Consider the following 17,374-nt stretch of genomic DNA (forward strand, 5'->3'; position numbering starts at 1 on the left):
CACGCTTCACCATCTTCCACGTATGAAAATTTCAGGAAAAGATTTTACTTCCCAGGATTAAAACGATGGGTGTATATGAAATCAAAAAGTTGCCTCGAATGCCAGATGTCGAAGAGAGATTTCGGACCAAAGAAGCTCACCCTTCAGACGTTCGAACCGATCGCCACCCCAGCCAGGAAGTGGGTCATCGACACGTGCGGTCCACTGCAGGCCACAGCCAACCACGGACATCGCTACGTTCTCATCTGCGTTGATCAAGCGACCAGGTACATGGTAACGACATCGATACCTTCAGTTGACGCCGAAACGATTGCCAATGCATTAATTGAACAGATCATTTTGCGATTTGGTGTGCCAGACAACATCACGCCTGATCGTGCACCAGCGCACACTTAAAAAATCATGGAACAACTGAGTCAAATATTGAACGTCAGACTCAGATTCGCAAACACAGACTTCCACGAAACAGTTGGACTCGCCGAAAGACATATTCAGAAATTAAAGCAAAGGCTGAGACCGTATGTAATGAAAAAATGTGCACAGTGGTATCTGTATCTCTCGGCCATAACGTTTGCGATAAATTCAGAAGTACACACAGGAACAAGATATTCTCCACATTACCTTATGTACGGTTACGAACCAAAGAATGCGATGGATGCATTGCTAGGAATAGATCCAAATTCGTTGCAGCACTCTAACAAGGAACGCCTAGACATATTGCAAGCGATGCGTGAACAAGCACAGGAAAATCTCCAGAAGAAATTTAAAACCCAGAAAAAGTACTCAGACCAACACACACGGCATGTTGAATTTCAACCTGGACAAAAAGTGCTAATTTTAGACACAGTTCCGAAACGAAATGTACCTAAGCACTTCGCAAATTACTTCAAAATACATGGTACAGTTATTGATATGGAAAATGCCAACAGCGTACGAATAAGCTACAAGGACGGCCGAGGAAAGGATAAAATCGACACATTTTCCATAACAAGAGTCAAACCCTTCTTCGAAGAAAAGGAGAAAATACAAGAAGAAAATGATAACATCGACGAATTGTCTGCAGAACAGTCAGAAACCGAAGAGACAGAAGTCAAAGGGACATAATTCCACAGAAAGTCAAATGGGAAAGAACGTTCTCATTCCATCATTTCATCGTCATCGTCGCGATTAGTCAAAGGGGAAGAAAAGCGACGCTACAAAACAAGCAGTCCAATCGAAGCATTCATGTTTAATTAAATCCTAAATGCATTTATTTTGTTAAATCTTATCAAAATATACAGGAACTGTCCTCTTCAAAAATAGAATTTCGTGATAACCACGCCAAACTATCCTTAGTTGAATAAACTGGTTTCTTTTCATGAAGATTGCAACACTCGCCTCCTCGACTTGGAAGAGAGCGATATCAACAAAACACGTACATCTCCTATTACAGCGGCCAAGGAACGAAGTAGCGTTACGTCATCCTGAAAGTGACATCAAATGAACAACAAGCAACTAGCAGAAGTGACAGAAGTTTCGCATGTAAGCAGTTTCTCCAAAACTCACATCATATGCATTCGAAGATTACGGTGAAACACGATTATGCAAGAAACTAATATAATAGAGACATTAGAACATTACGAGAATAACGAGCATTAGGATATTTAGTGTAAATTCTCTACAACAATATACATACGTATATTGCAGAGTATACACTCCTGTTATAATTTAAATGAAATAGTGCACAAGTTATATTTATATACAGTATGTATGAATTTACGCTCGCAATAATAATATTTCACTTATGTGAAGTTTAATGATGCTAGGGACAGGTTTTATCTTCATAGATAGCCATTTAAGTATAGTGCGCACTTGAGCGTATCTGATATCCCTTAGTACACAATTTCTGGAATTCTGGTAATTCCATATATATAACGAATTCCTCATAATAAATATGAGTGAGAACAGTAAATGAATTAATTTTTATAAAGATTGATAATTCTTGTGTTTCATTGCAATAATAATCATAATAATAAAGAGCACTGCCCTTCAAAACTGCGTCACATACAGCGACAGCGATATCTTTAATAATTGTAGGGACTATCTTATTTTTATTAATTACGGCATGTTTTGTTCGTAAAATTAAATCCTGTTTTTGTTGTCGTCCCCTTGCACAACAAACAACCAGTCGACAAAAACCTACCCCTCAAGCTCGCAGTATAAATGTCACAAATGAAGAACAAATAATTCCTGTAAGAATAGCACAAAATAGACATATCAGACCATCAACGGCACCACCCCCTATTCCTTCATCTTCCAAAGCGCTGGCTAAACAATCTTGTATCGATATCCCATCACATCACTTTGACAGTATCTGTTAAGGCACATCACCACCGACTTGCACTTAGCCAATGGATTAGACACCCTGTCCAGCAGGCAGACAGTGAACTTCTAAAGCCGCCCTACAATTGGCTGAGTACATGTCGATTGGTGTATGTCCAATATCTACTACATTCCTATCCTTATTTTCTCTTTCCTTTCAATGGCTCAGACCACCTCTAACAGGTACCTACAAAACCAGGGCATCATAGAAGATCGACAGAGGAATACTCGAGGACCAACGCCGCCAAATTGTCTTCCACCTTCTACAGAATACAACTCCAGATTTAAATCCAATCTCGGAGCATTCCCCCCCCCCCCAGATTTTGATGGACGATGGACTTGCCGTATTGGAGAATAGAAAGATGAAAGACAAGTCAAGAGGAATGTTCCGGAGGCTACACTTTGTTTGGACAGGACAAAGAAGGAACAGCATTCATTGAATGTGTGTCTATTACATTCAAATTGATACTGCTAAGACAGGACAATGCATCCAAGAAGAACCTTCTGTGGCAGTTGCGGAAGTTGGAGAAGAAGTGTACGACGTTTCTCACCTAGGACAACATGTGATTCTCCCACTGTGATCTGATTCCCAGCTTACAACACCTTAGTATAGCAGGCAAGTATTTCACGAACTTGGAAATCCTTCCCAGCAGGACCAATTAGTAGCATTACATGTTCCAAACGCCAATTCACCAGAGCATCCCAGCTGCCCAGGATGTCATCAATCATTACAAGTTGCAACAAGATGTGAAAATGAAGAAGTTCGAAGAACTGGAAACGCCAAGTTCACCACTTCAATCCCTAGTGAAGTCCCAATAGACTACATGAAGTACAGAAACTAGGTTCGTCCCAATTGTGCTATGCATTTCTATGCATGGACAAACGTGAACAGTCCAGAACACGGGAAATCGAAATGATACTGATCTGTAATCATTGCGTGAATTCTTTTAGAAGAAACTGGTACTTTCAAAATGATAAAACAAAGTGATTAAGTGAAAATAAACACAATGATACGAAATAATGTCGTATTGAACCCTTAAGGTTTGAACACAATGTGTTTAAACAGTGAACATTCTCTAAGTGATTACGTAGTGTCATTATGGCAGTGTGTATGATAGTGTATAGTGCATCATGATTTACGTTTTCATTGGCGATGCAAAGAACACCAGTGATAACGTGATATTAAAATAATCAATTTAAGGGACAAAAACATCGTAAAAAAAGATATTGTGCTGGTAATGGTTGTGGTTATGTATTATAATCAGCTATCCTAATTTCATATTCATATGTTTAGTTAATCAACTTACTGCTCTTTGGTTCTTAATGGTATTTAGTTGTTTATGCATTATTTATGCATACTAATAAGTATTATGGATGGGTACTGGTAAAATTTTTCTGCTTACCAGGCTTGATAGTTTCTTGATGTCCTTCTATATCGTTTTAAAGGAATTGCTAACATGTATGAACCAATAAATGATACACTCAGACAAGCGACCATCGGAGATGACGCTTCTTGACAGGGGGGTATGTTGACTTGTAGGTAAAATATTAGAAGGTGTACTTGAAAACGAAACATTACGGAGACAGGATGTTCTCGTCGGTTTGGAATGCAGACCTTACAAATTCCATTACTTGCCTCGTCCGTGGAAAGGTACCAGCCTGACAGACGGATATGAATCGTCAGGTATTGGAATTTGTATAGCGAAGCAACCGAACCGATCTGAGAAGATGGGAAGGAAATTTCGTGATCAGTTTTGGATTTGGTTTTGGTGTGTGAACATCGAGGAAGACAGCGCAGGTATGTACCTGGATGACGGAGGCGTCACTCCGAACATAGAATGGTCTGAGCCTTGTTACTAAACCTCTTGCTAGTACCTTTTCTTACTTACACCCCGGTAATAAAATAATGAAATAAGGGAAGGAGGAAACAATATATTTCCCGAAATATAATCATTCAGCTGAGTTTAGAGAATCTTTGGAAGACTTTTATCACATATATACAGATGGGGCTAAAACTGAAAGTGGAGTAGGAGCAGCTCTTTATGATACTGAAAGAAATATATCAAAAATGTTTAGGTTACCAGTGGAGGCATCCATATTTACAGCAGAAATATATGCGGCATATCAAGCTTTGATTTATATTGGTACAGTTCCTGAACAGAAATTTCTAATACTAGTTGATTCGCAAAGTGTTTTACAAGCAATACAATCTAATTATAAATGTTTCTAAAGTTAATGTTTATCGCCCAGTGTTGTATTGTAATTGTTCAATAACAAATCAAGATGCTGGTTTTGCTATATTTTCCTGCTACAACAAAGACTTGCGTTTCCTAGGAACGAATTCCAGTTCTTTGGAACTTAAGATTTGGGTAAAACATACAGCTTTCCTTTTAATTGAATACACAAGCAACGATGACGGATAGAGAAGGCGGTGTGCTAATAATACGTGTAGTAGTAATATCTTATCACTCACTGCGGCGACAGAACGAGGAGAGCCAAGGATCTTCATCCACGACGAGAAGATTCAAAAGGATGTGGAATAGCTCATCCGAGAGACCAGTAATTCTCACGGGGTCGGTTTCTGTTGTGTTCTCTTGGCAGAGTTTTCCAGATCCAGCAGAACTCATATCTGCTCTTACCCGGGGTCGTGGTCCCGGGTTAAATACCCGGTGGAGGCACACAGTAGTTCAGATCCCACTTCAAACTGTAGGTCCAATCCCGATTAGTCTTACTATGCATAAAGTGGACTTACAACACCAACTCAATCAATCAATCATCTGGGGCATGTCAAGTATCTGAGCGCTCAGCGAGCAACGTGATCGCTCAGCTACTTGACGCAAAATAAGTGTTGTTCGGCGAGCGCTGCTTACATGCTTCCTGAGCAAGCTCAAACCTTGCTCGTCACAGGTTTAAGGCACAGAACATATAATTTTGTGTTCCTATCTCGTGAGATGGCGGCTAAGCTAATGAAGAAATGTTTGTGATCAACGGCTTGACATATGGCGTAATATAATTGTTCACTTTCTGTAATTGTATTTTAAAAATGATACTGTTGTTTATTTTCCAAACATATACTGTAGTTTTTGTAAAGTTGTGCAAGTGTGCGAAAACAAAAATTTCGAATATCGTTTGGTGAAAAATGTTTGCTTTGTTTCATTCAATAGCACCCATCATTGTTTAGAGAAGAAATAATTATAAAAATATTAGTTTTGCAACGCACCATCACAGATATTTTGATCAATGAGCACACATCGTCAAGTTAATGATGTAACTGTTGCTCAACGAGCGAAAACCTTGTTCAGCGAGCATCGCTCAGATACTTGACCGCCCCTGAAGCCAGTCTCCGCAGACAGCGCCTTGCTGTTCATAAACCCTGCACCACTACAACTTCCAGAGGAGGATCCAGTTCTGTAGGCGTAACGAGGAGGAGTCTCAGGTGCCTCGCGGACAGAGGTGTTCATCATGCAGAGGGCAATCATTTTGACGGCAGACCCATCCTCCCGAAGACTTGCTAAGGTCAGGGTGAGAAAGGGCGGGGGCTTGGATGAGTCGTGCGCGGGTGAGGAAGTTTGAAGGTGGGGCAAGTCGTGGGGTAGAAGTGAACCTAACGGATGAGATACATAGCTAAAAGTAACAAAGAAAATATTTATCGGAGGACACTGAAGCACACTTGGCTAAGCGATGCTGCCATTTCTTCATCAGCTACAGGTTCAGATGATGCATTTGGAGCAGCCATACTATTGTCAGGAGCTACAGGCACATTGGGTACGAAATTTTACTTTAATTTTTCCTGTAATACCCAGATACATCGCACAGATGTTCATCATCCGAAGGGTGGATTTCAACCTCACCCTCCGGAAGACTTGTGAGGGAGAGCGAGAGCGAGGGCGTATGAGGGTGAGGAAAGTTAATTAAAAAGTAGCACCTCTGCTCGTGAGGAAGAACCATGACTCGTGCAAGTCCATGCAATAAGGTGTCTTTGGGATGAGCTGCTGACACCTCTACAATAGTTGCCCTACTTTGGTCATCTTGATAACCTGAGTTCTCCACGGAGCTGTGTTGGAACCTCCCATCTGGAAGTGTTAAAATAAGCCATGAGCGATTTGCTCCACAATTTAACTCCTGAGCATATATGAGGCGTGAGAACAGGCCAACATCTGAGAATTTCTCCTATTTACAGAAGATTCAGAGGTACAAAAACAAATACACTTAATTTTTATCTGAAATTATTACGTATTCAGTAAAATAAACAACTGAAAACCAAAATGTTACGACGTGAAGGAAATCTTGAAATTCATGTGTGCTCACTCCTGAAGTTCATTTGCTTAAGCTCTTTTACTTTGTTCCTCGTAAAAATTTCATCCTTCTCTTGAACTCCTATTCTCCATCTCTTCAGTTTTTCTTTCACTAACTTCTCTTCCCTTGTCCTTTTTTTCCTCTTTTTAGTTTCTTCTTTTGTTCTTGTTCTTCTGATACAAATAAATTCAATCGAAAACACATATTTCTTTTTATTGCAAGACATTTATTATAAGCTAATTACGCGTTGGAGTATACGTATAAATATACTTCAACATGTGTTGTCAAGCGTAGATTTCGTTGATTTATAGTTTTCCTTGTCTATGTAGACAATATATACTACACTAAAAATTATCCTTCGCCAGTTGTACCTAGGTATAATGATAAAACTGTAGCTTTATAACAAAGACTTCTGAGTTCGATTCCGTTTGGAGGCACAGCGTACAGTCGTTTTGATTACAATTTAAATTTCAACTCCAGTACAAATTAGGCTATATAAGCATAAAAGTGGACTTTAAAAAGGTATAAATTATATTTTAAAAAAATATGATTATTTATGTAATCCGGTAACACTTTCAAAAATTTATTGTAAGGAAACTATTAGCATTACTAAGTGATACAGTACATTAGTTGAACGAGTAAAGTAGTAGATCTTTTGTATTGCAAGTGTTCCCTGTAGTTTCATTTCTCGCCGCTAGATAGTGACAAATTCGAAATGCTGCTTTCTGGAGCTGTAAAAAAATATTGTGTGCTACATTTTGATAAAACAAAGAGTGCTACAGTTGTGATGGGTAAATACAGGTAAGAAGCACCAAGCAGGATGGCAATGTAAAGTTGCTTCATTACTGAAAATTATTAAATCCACGAATTCGTCATCCCTCTGCTGCTATTCATTGCAAAACTGTTACTTTCTTTCGTGATATAACTTTTTCACTAACTGGTACGCTTTCATACACAGTTTTTGCGCAAAACACTCCACACAGTCCCACTCCCATGAAGCTCTGCGTCAAGATTTCCTCGGGCTCCTTGTGAACGCTCCCTCACTCGTTCAATGTCACCTTCACTCACGCCTGCCCGACCACTTCTTTCCTTCGCACACGAGAACCCGGTTGTAACAAATTTCCGATGCCAATCGTAGATTATCTTTCTGTTTACTGCTCTTTCCTGTAGTTGCTCATACATTTCCGCAGGACATCTGTAGCAATCTTTGGTTTATCAAAATGTAGCACACAACGTTTTTTCATCACCGATCTAGCGGCGAGAAATAAAAATACAGAGAACGCCTGCAAGACAAAAAAACCTACGACTCTACTCGTTCAACTAATGTACTACGTCATTTAGTAATGCTAATAGTTTCTTTACAATACATTTTTGGAAGTGTTACCGGACTTTATGTACACCCTGCATATATACAGAAGCAATAAAAACGTATTAACAGTACCAGAAGGATTCATCATCGTATAACAAAAACGATTCTCAAGAAATGGATCTGAATAGAACCAGTCTATGAATTTCGCACAAGAATAAATTTGACTACTACTCCTTCTTCCTGCCCTTTAATGTTGGCAAAAGCATTACATATTTTACATGGAAACGTATGTGTATGACAATGCAATAATAAAAAATAAGTTTTGATTGTCCATTATTTGATTTTTAATTATGTATTAGCTTATCCCAGGTGTTTAGAGCGGCCCATAAAGAACAATGGATGAAAAGGAAGAGAAAGTAACCGAAAACTGTGCGACCCTCGCTAAATCTACCATCCCAGCAGTAGGCCTGAATGACAGAGGAAAATCACTAAATAATCCTCGATCGACTGCAGTATTTATACCTACAACCTACGACTACTAATATCATTCACTTGAATTCGTTCGTTCCGTTGAGAACCGACGAATATAACTTCAATAATTACGTAGATTTTTCTTTCTCTGTTTATATAATTACATCACACAATGTTAAGTACACGTTTCATCACATCAAGTATTAAACTAACATATCATATCAGACGTAATTAAGACACACGTCTGTAGGTGGCTATTTTTCTTTTTAGTAGTTGGTGTTTTAAGTCCACTTTATGCACAGTAAGGCTAATCGGGACAGGACCTACAGTTTAAAGTGGGATCCGAACCACTTGTGCCTCCACCGGGTATCGAACCCGGGACCCCTTGATTACAAGGCAATGACACAACCACTGCGCCATGGGGGAGGCCCTGTAGGTGGCTATTGACATTTACTCTGTAAGACATGATACAATACATTTGAGGTAATACCACAGGCATAATAACATTCTAAATCTGAAATAAATTAAAGAGTACGAAGCTTAGAAAGGGAAAGACGTTTCAGAAATGGAATGAAATTGGCATAAAATAGGCCAAATGAGAAGAGAAGCCATTAAAATGCTTTAATACATAATGTACAAGATGAAATTATTTTGATTGCTATCACAAGGAACTGAAAGTGAATATAAATTATTGAAATAACGCCTGTTTGTAACGAGGTTACAGAAATTGTAAGTGTAACGAGTTAGTTCTTAAAATGAGTAAATGCAACGGCAATGCTAGGACCATACAGAGAGCTACGCGACGGCATTTCATGTTTTACAAAAATAATACATTTAGTATCCAAACGTTTCATTTTAGGAATTGTTAACTTGGCACTTTTGAAACATACCGATTTCCTGCACCTTCCTTTTACCGATTCAAGAATAAAAATAAATAAGCTAACTGAAAGGCCAAATGCATACGCAAAGAATACAGGGTAGACATGTCTCATAGCAATAGCGGCCTTATGAACGGTGGCGCTCCTCGTAGTTTTTATGCGAATTATTCTCAAAGAGTCGGCGTACCATTTGTCCCTCAATCCGGATTCCAAAATTCTCCCAACGAGAGCGTTCATTCTGGGTAAATATGGAGAACCTTTGGACAGTGGATATGCTCTGAGTAGAATCACGACCGGGTCTTTCAGAATCTTCATTAGTTCCTTGGAATTGTTGTATTGCGTGTACGTGAGTTCGAGTTGTTGAAGAGGAGCTAGTAACACCGACTTACGGTCTAATGCGATCTCATCTAATGAGAAATTTCTCATCCTTTCTAATCTTTTGTAGATCTCAGTTGTTTCCCCGTGATCGGACGCCTTGAATATGATATTTAATGCAGGAAAAGTTCTGACGTTTAAGTTAGATTCAGCCACATCATCCAAAGTGTTCAAGCCCTTTTCGTAGTGAGGCACAGTGAGTGAGCCCACTAGAGCTCCACTATACACTGATATGATGACCAAGGAGAAGTACACGTACAAGATAAACACGAATCTACTAGCTAGTCCACTTGGATGCCTTACTGATATCTGGAAAAAGATAGCGAAAGCATCAATGTAATTCGTAACACTGGAAAATGCTACTTTCGGCAATATACCCCACAGGGCAAGGAAAACAGAAACTGTAACAAGTATTAAAAGCCAGGGCAGTTTTTCGAACATGAGGAAGAAACTCATCCACTGGGGAACCCTGTGTGCTTTGGGTACCAAGAAACAAATTGGCATGAAACTGATGCAGCTTGTGATATCCACAACATTCACGTCATTTGGATAAAGTAATTTTGGAGTGAGTGAAATGTCACACCCTTTGCGAGTGATAGCCTTAATCAATAATGCACCTCTGATGCTACGAGCTTTAATGTGTTTGCCTATCGTAGAGAAATTCATCTTCTTTATCATCTCAGCTGTTGCTAACCCTTCCGGATATTTAAAATCGAAATGTCTACGATGAACTTCCTTAGCATCAAAGTACATTTTCTCCCGTTTGGATATGACTTTAAGGGTATACCCGTAAAGGTTTAGGGTTTTGTCCGGAAATATTGTCCAGTCGTCCTCGCACGGACATTGTCTGTGTGATATGGTGAAGGATCGTTTGATGTTTTTCTTGTGTGGACCTGTAAATGGATTGTAGGAGACCAGATCCAATTTGAAATCATCCTTATCCCCCCTCCTCGAAAGGAATATTGCCACATCCAGAGCTTTCTTCTTCCAACTGTGTTCAAAAAGACCTTGGACTTCACGTTTGGACACCTTCTTACTATCTATGAAAACGAAGTTTCTTGATCTTGGACTCCAACCTGGAACAGTCTGTCCTGCACCAAAGATTTCTTGAAACGATTCACTGCTTTGCACCACCCACACGTATGTATACATGTTGTCGTACAGCAGCGATCTACTAAAATTAAGTTCTTCTCTTTGAAGATATTGCAAGTTAAAAACCAGATTAGAGAATATATGAATGTTGCTTGTCTGTAAGAAACAATTGTAATCAACTCGAACCTTTTCGTCAACAATGGTTACTAGATGTCTACCTCTGGCTTCATTCCCACCCATTGACAGGAAAATGCAGCGAGGGATTATGGGATGCAATTCTTGGTTTTCAAGTACTCGATGGAAGAGTTCTTCAGAGAGTTTCGATGTAGCAGAAACACACAAACAAAGTAACATTTGTGCTACTGACGGAAGTCCATGCATAGTTCCTGCAACACTGTTTCTCTGCGGGAAAGAAAAAAGCAAATTGCTAACCTCAACCTCACGTAAAAAAAGTATTAAAGGTAAAGTTGAAATGTCTAGACACTAATTAACAGTATGGAAGGTATACAAGAACAATATTTAAGAAGTTATTGTATAAACATCACATAAATACCTCTTCTTCAATTTTCATGAGGAAGAAAGCAACATTTACATAAGACATCACTGTTTGATATACGTTTCAGAGTTTTGACTCAAGACTCAGGGAAATATCTGCAACTAGGCTACCCTAGCCTATAGCCTAGGGGCGACAAGTCCATTGGGGCCGTACAAAAATGAGACGCTGAAGGGGTAAAAGTGACAAAGACCATCCCACTGATTATTCAGAAAAAAACATGTCAAGTCTTTTAACTCGCTTATTCCATAAAAGGATAGAGTTTCTAGCGTTTAAATAACTTCTTACATCATAACCCTACTTTCAGTACGTATTATAACCGGAGTGCAAGTCTATATGTGTTATGTCCTAATATTTATGACATAAACATATCAAGATTGGAACTTCATAATTAAATATATTCAAACAAAATGGCGACGAGGATTAAAGAAGATAAATAATTACTACTGTAAGTAGAATTATAGTAATTAAGTCCAAGTGAGCCAGTATGCAAAAACACATAAGTTTTATACCTGCATTTGAGGCTTATGACCCAAGCCAGGATATAAATTCGTATATTAAAAGATTCAAGGCTTTTATTGAGGCTAACGATATACAAGAAAGGAAACGAGTGTTTACTCTTATTTCTGTAATCGGTAGTTTACCATATCAAGAGCTGGAACACAGATTAAGTCCAAAGGATCCACAAGATTGCACCTTGGATGAACTCTTTGATACATTGCGAAAAATATATGCACCACAGGTTAATAAATGGATTCAACGATTCGCTTTTATGCAAATAAAGCAAGATCAAGGTGAGACAGCTACATCGCACATAAATCGTTTAAAAGTTGTTGCAATAACTTGTGAGTTTACAACAGATGAATTAGACACTCGTCTTAGAGAAAAACTTGTGTTTGGACTACCCGATAGTGTACTAAAAGATAGATTACTGTCAGACATGCCCAACACATTCGAAAAGGTTTGTGATGTAGTACTCTAACATGAGATAATACGCACAAATAAAAATAAAGTCAATCAAAATGCATTTTTGGTAGGTGAAAATAAACAAATACAAGGCTCACGTAGATTCGGTACAAACAATTCGTTTGCTAAATCTCATTTTTCAAAGAATCAACAAGATACAAGAGAATCAAGATTCGGAACAAATAATGCATACAAAGGCATGTCACAATCTAAACCCCATACTGCATTTAGCCAAATATTTGTATCACGGCAAAATCAGGCAAATGATATAAAATGTAAGCGCTGTGCAAGGTTAGGTTGTACATTCAAAGAAAACTGTCCTGCATTAAATGCTATTTGCAGTTTCTGTAAGAAGATAGGACATTTTTTGGCTGCATGTTTCGAAAGAAATAAACAATGGAAGGAACCTGCAGTCAATTTATCTAGTATTTATAAAGGAAATTGTGAAATGAGAAACAGTAATTTGGATACCAAAGGTAATGGTTATGAGAACGCAATTCTCAACTTAGCTTATTCTCTGTGCAAGAAGATAGTGCATATAATTTTTTAACTACAAACACGCAACAAATGTACAATAAAAAAAGCAAACGAATCTATTTCTAATTTGCAACACGCATCTGATCAGATTTCATTGAGAAATGAACGTTTACCTTTGTACATTGATATTATAATACAAGACCAATCGTTAAAAGCTATTGTCGATTCTGGTAGTTTTGCTAATTTCATTTCAAAAGATTTGTTAACTAATCTTATTGGCAACTTCACACTGAGTCCGTTATTAAAATCATATACGTCGATATCAGGTGAAAGATTGTGTTTATTAGGCCAATTAAACTCAAAACTTTACTATCATGGCAAAATGTACATGATGCCTTTTGTTGTTGGCGATAAGATTAATACAAATATATTAATTGGCAGAGTTGGAATGAACATATTATTTGGTGATTGGCGCAGCAAACTTCTAAATGAGTTTCCTGAAACTGATTACATTCAAAATGAAGATTCTACACATGCTTGCTTAGGTCTGGAATCAAAAGATTCGCTACCAGATGCTTGTTCGAAAATTCAGCGTTCAGGCATAATGGATACTCCAAAGGTACATGTACAGAAGATTGATGACGTGGGTGAATGTTCACGAACATCAAATGTGCAAGGGCAAACTAGCAAAGTCATGATTCTGAACAAACATAAAGCCGACGTACATAATTCAAGTAAAAAGTGAAAAAAGGTAAAGTGTTCCCCTGTGCATAGCACCACGCCATGAAGGCGTATAGGGGGTGTGGGGGTAATTCAAGTAATGTAAAACAAATGAACATTGAAGACTGTCGTTCACAATTACTGACATCTTTTGCAGAATTGTTTAATGAGGATTAAACACCCATTAAAGATTTCAAGGTAGAAGAATGCTAGGCCTGTGTTCAGGAAAGCGTACAGAATAGCATATTCATTACGAGATAAAAAAAAGAAGAAATAGATAATATGTGTAAGCAGAATATTATAGCTCCTATAGAACATTCAGAATGGGCAAGTCCTATTGTGCCAGTTAAGAAATCAAGTAATTCTATACGTATCTGTGTAGATTACTCGAAAACGGTCAATTTTCAAAACGATGGTTTGGTGTATCCTCTACCAGATTTTCCTGATATTTTACAAAAAGTTAAAATAGGAAAGTACTACACCAGGCTTGATTTACGTTCAGCATTTTTACAAGTTAGTTTGCATCCAGACTCACAAAACATATTATGTTTAAATTATGATTCTCACTTCTCACTTGTACAGTGGGATCCATGAGTATTATCGTGCAAATTGTCCATGACTATTTTCATTAAGTTTTCTCTTATATTCTATGTCGTTTTAAGCAATGGATTTTTATGTATGTTGATGCAGAAGTTGTGAACAGCTTGTTTTGAGTTTTCTTTTAATTTTTGAAGATCTTATTGGGTCAAATAAAGTGCACGAACATGGTGGTGGACAATTTGCACGGTAATACTCATGGATCCCACTGTACAGAATGCAACGTTTACCATTTGGTACAAATGTTTCGTCTCAGCTTTTCCAACAGGTAATTGATTCAATTTTAACAGGATTGGAAAGAGTTGCAGCATTTATTGATGATGTTATCATTTCTGGAAATAGTCTACAAGAATGTTTCCTAAGAACAAAACAAGTTCTGGAACGCTTTAAAGATTATAATGTTAAAGTCAATTTAAGTAAATCTGAATTCCTAGTGCAAGAAGTGATTTACTTAGGAAGACGTTTCACGGCAAATGGAATCACGCCAATTGAAAAGCATGTGCGTGCTATTTTAGAAAGTCCAGAGCCAAAGGATAAGGTTCAACTACAAAGTTTTTTAGGGATGGTTGCATTTCAAAGCCGTTTTCTACACAACTTGTCATCTACAATACCACACCTATATCGACTTCTGAGGAAAGGCGAAAAATGGTTGTGGTCTAATCAATGTGTGTCGGAATTTAAGGCTGTTAAAGATAAGATTGTTCAGACACCTGCTATAATTCCTTTCGATCCTTCAAAAGAAATAATCCTAGAAACAGATAGTTCTTGCTACGGTGTTGGAGGTCGATTAGGGCACAAGATAGATGGCGAACAGTGGCGTGTTTTTCAGCTACACTTTCACCTGCTCAGAAGAATTACTGTCAGGGAGAAAGAGAGGCATTAGCCATTGTTTCGTCTGTGAAACATTTTTACTTATATCTGGCAGGTCAAAAATTTACAATATACACTGATTCAACGACTGCGAAATAATTGCTTGATTCGAATACACCAGTGCCAATGCAACACAATGCACGTTGGCAGAGATGGAAAATATTCATGGCATCTTTGAATTACGAAATAGTGTATTCTAAGAAGGTTCCAATAGCAGACGCTTTGTCAAGATTACCACTACCTGAAGAATTGCAATCAGATTTGGTTTTGACAGCGTATGCAGATCTAGAACAAAAGTTACAACCATTACGCATATCTGAGATCAAGGAGCATACAAAAAGCGATAGTTTGTTGTCTAAAATAACAATTTACGTTAAGAATGGTTGGCCAAGAGGAATTGATCCACAAATCAATGAGGAAGTAGTAGCTTTATGGAAGAAACGTCTGGGAACTGTCAACAGAAGATGGATTGTTGATGTGGGGAAATAGAATTGTATTGCCAGAGACACTGCGATGCAAGTTTCTCACTCAAATTCATGGTCTGCACAGTGGCGTAGTGAGATTAAAACAGATTTGCAGAGATTTAGTTTGGTGGCCTAAAATTACTTCTGACATTGAAGGTTTTGTTGCAAAATGTGATGCTTGTCAGACGAATGCAAGAGCTCCAGCAAAAGGACAATTTATATCATGGACACCGACATCACAACCTATGGAACGTGTACATGTCGATCATTTCTATTTCAAAGGTTATTTATTCCTGTTGTGTGTTGATGCTCACACGAAATTTTTGAATGTTTGGCAATGTTCTAATTTAACGGCTCAGGAAGCAATTAGACATTTAAAAAGCTAATTTTACATACTTGGTTCTCCAAAAGAGTTAGTCTCAGATAATGGACAACCCTTTGCAAGTGAACAATTTAAGATGTTCTGCCGAAGGTTGGGCATTGAACTAAAGCATTCCTGCCCATATAAACCTTCGGGAAACGGGTTGGCTGAGAGAACAGTCAATACCGTGAAAAGGTATTTAACCCTCATAGGAGATTTTCCAAAAGGGGATGTTAGAAAATTGAACACTGAAGTAGAATCACTACTGCGTACAGTAATACACTGGCATAACAACACTCCATTGCCATCAACTGGAACATCTCCAAGTTCATTAATGTTTTCTTACAACACTGCAAGTAATATAATCATTAAAGATGACACTAAAAATGTTCATTATGAATGTGAGAAATTTTCAATTGGAAATAAAGTATATTATTACTGTCCTGAAAGGAAGATAATACGGAAAGGAGAGATTATTGAAAAATGCAGTTTTGCTGTGTATAAAGTACGAGATGTAGAAAGTGGCAGATACAGAAATGTACACTATTCATTTTTAAAGATTCTTCATGAAACAGGAGGAGATTCAAATCAGTCAGAAATACCCAAGGAATATGACGATAGTGCATATCATGCATGTTTATATCCTCCAATTAAAAATGAAATGCATCGGCAGGAACTAAGCGACAGAGAAGAACACAATGCTCACAGTTCGTCTCCGAAGCAAGAAAGTATATCATATTCGAAGGAAGCGAGCAGACTTGGTCCAGGAACAAGTTTGTCTTCGAAGGGAGGAAGTGCTTTTGTAAGAAGGAAATCTCAAAGAGTAAAAAGGCCAAGAGCGTTTTACCCCACATAGATGCATCTTGTTTGTGTGTCTTATGGATGATTTAAGTTTTAATCATGTAATCCACTTTGTTACAAGTTTGAATATATTTAATTATGAAGTTCCAATCTTGAGATGTTTATTTCTGTTTATGTCATTAATATTAGGACATAACAATATGGTAAACTGCAAAGGAAGCCGCTTTAGGCAGGGAAAGAAAACAATTTTTCAAACATTTTTTTTGTTTTAAACACATTTTAAACAGGAACCAAAAGAACATGTTTTAAACAAATAAAACATTTAAAACATTATGCCAAGAAGACTTATTTTCAAAGAATAATGATTAATAAGGAATCTGTTAATCATCCAAGGAAAGGCTGTGTTCCAAGTTACAAAATAAACTCTTGACTAATTTGTTACTCTAATCTTAAATCTCGCATGTAGGCTGTTGGAGAAGCTTCAACTAATCCACAGTTGCCAGGTCCCACTCAGTCCACGTGGTAGAGTAGCTACTCTGTTTTTCGAAATACGACAATTTATCGTGAATCTAACAAAATATTGACATTAACAAGTATGTGCATTGTGTTAACTTAGGATCAAAACGGTTTCATCAATATAATGTCAAATCACAAACCCTGACACCTTCTGTAAACAAAACCACCTGCATGCAGAAAGCATTGCAAACTCATAGAAGTAAAATAATCCACACGAAAATCCAGCGTTGTTACAGGATTCATTACGTAAGGTAAAACAATGGCTAA

The 17,374-nt window shown here is 37.8% G+C and overlaps 1 pseudogene; it reads left to right on the forward strand.

Annotated features, from left to right (window-relative positions):
• Positions 1-1,479: 1,479 nt before the first annotated feature.
• Positions 1,480-3,203, forward strand: LOC145992406 (chloride intracellular channel Clic pseudogene; annotated as a pseudogene).
• The last annotated feature ends 14,171 nt before the right edge of the window (positions 3,204-17,374 follow it).

Source organism: Lepisma saccharinum, chromosome 9, assembly GCF_977018435.1.
Source record: "Lepisma saccharinum chromosome 9, izLepSacc3.1, whole genome shotgun sequence".
In the NCBI taxonomy this organism is placed as follows: domain Eukaryota; kingdom Metazoa; phylum Arthropoda; class Insecta; order Zygentoma; family Lepismatidae; genus Lepisma; species Lepisma saccharinum.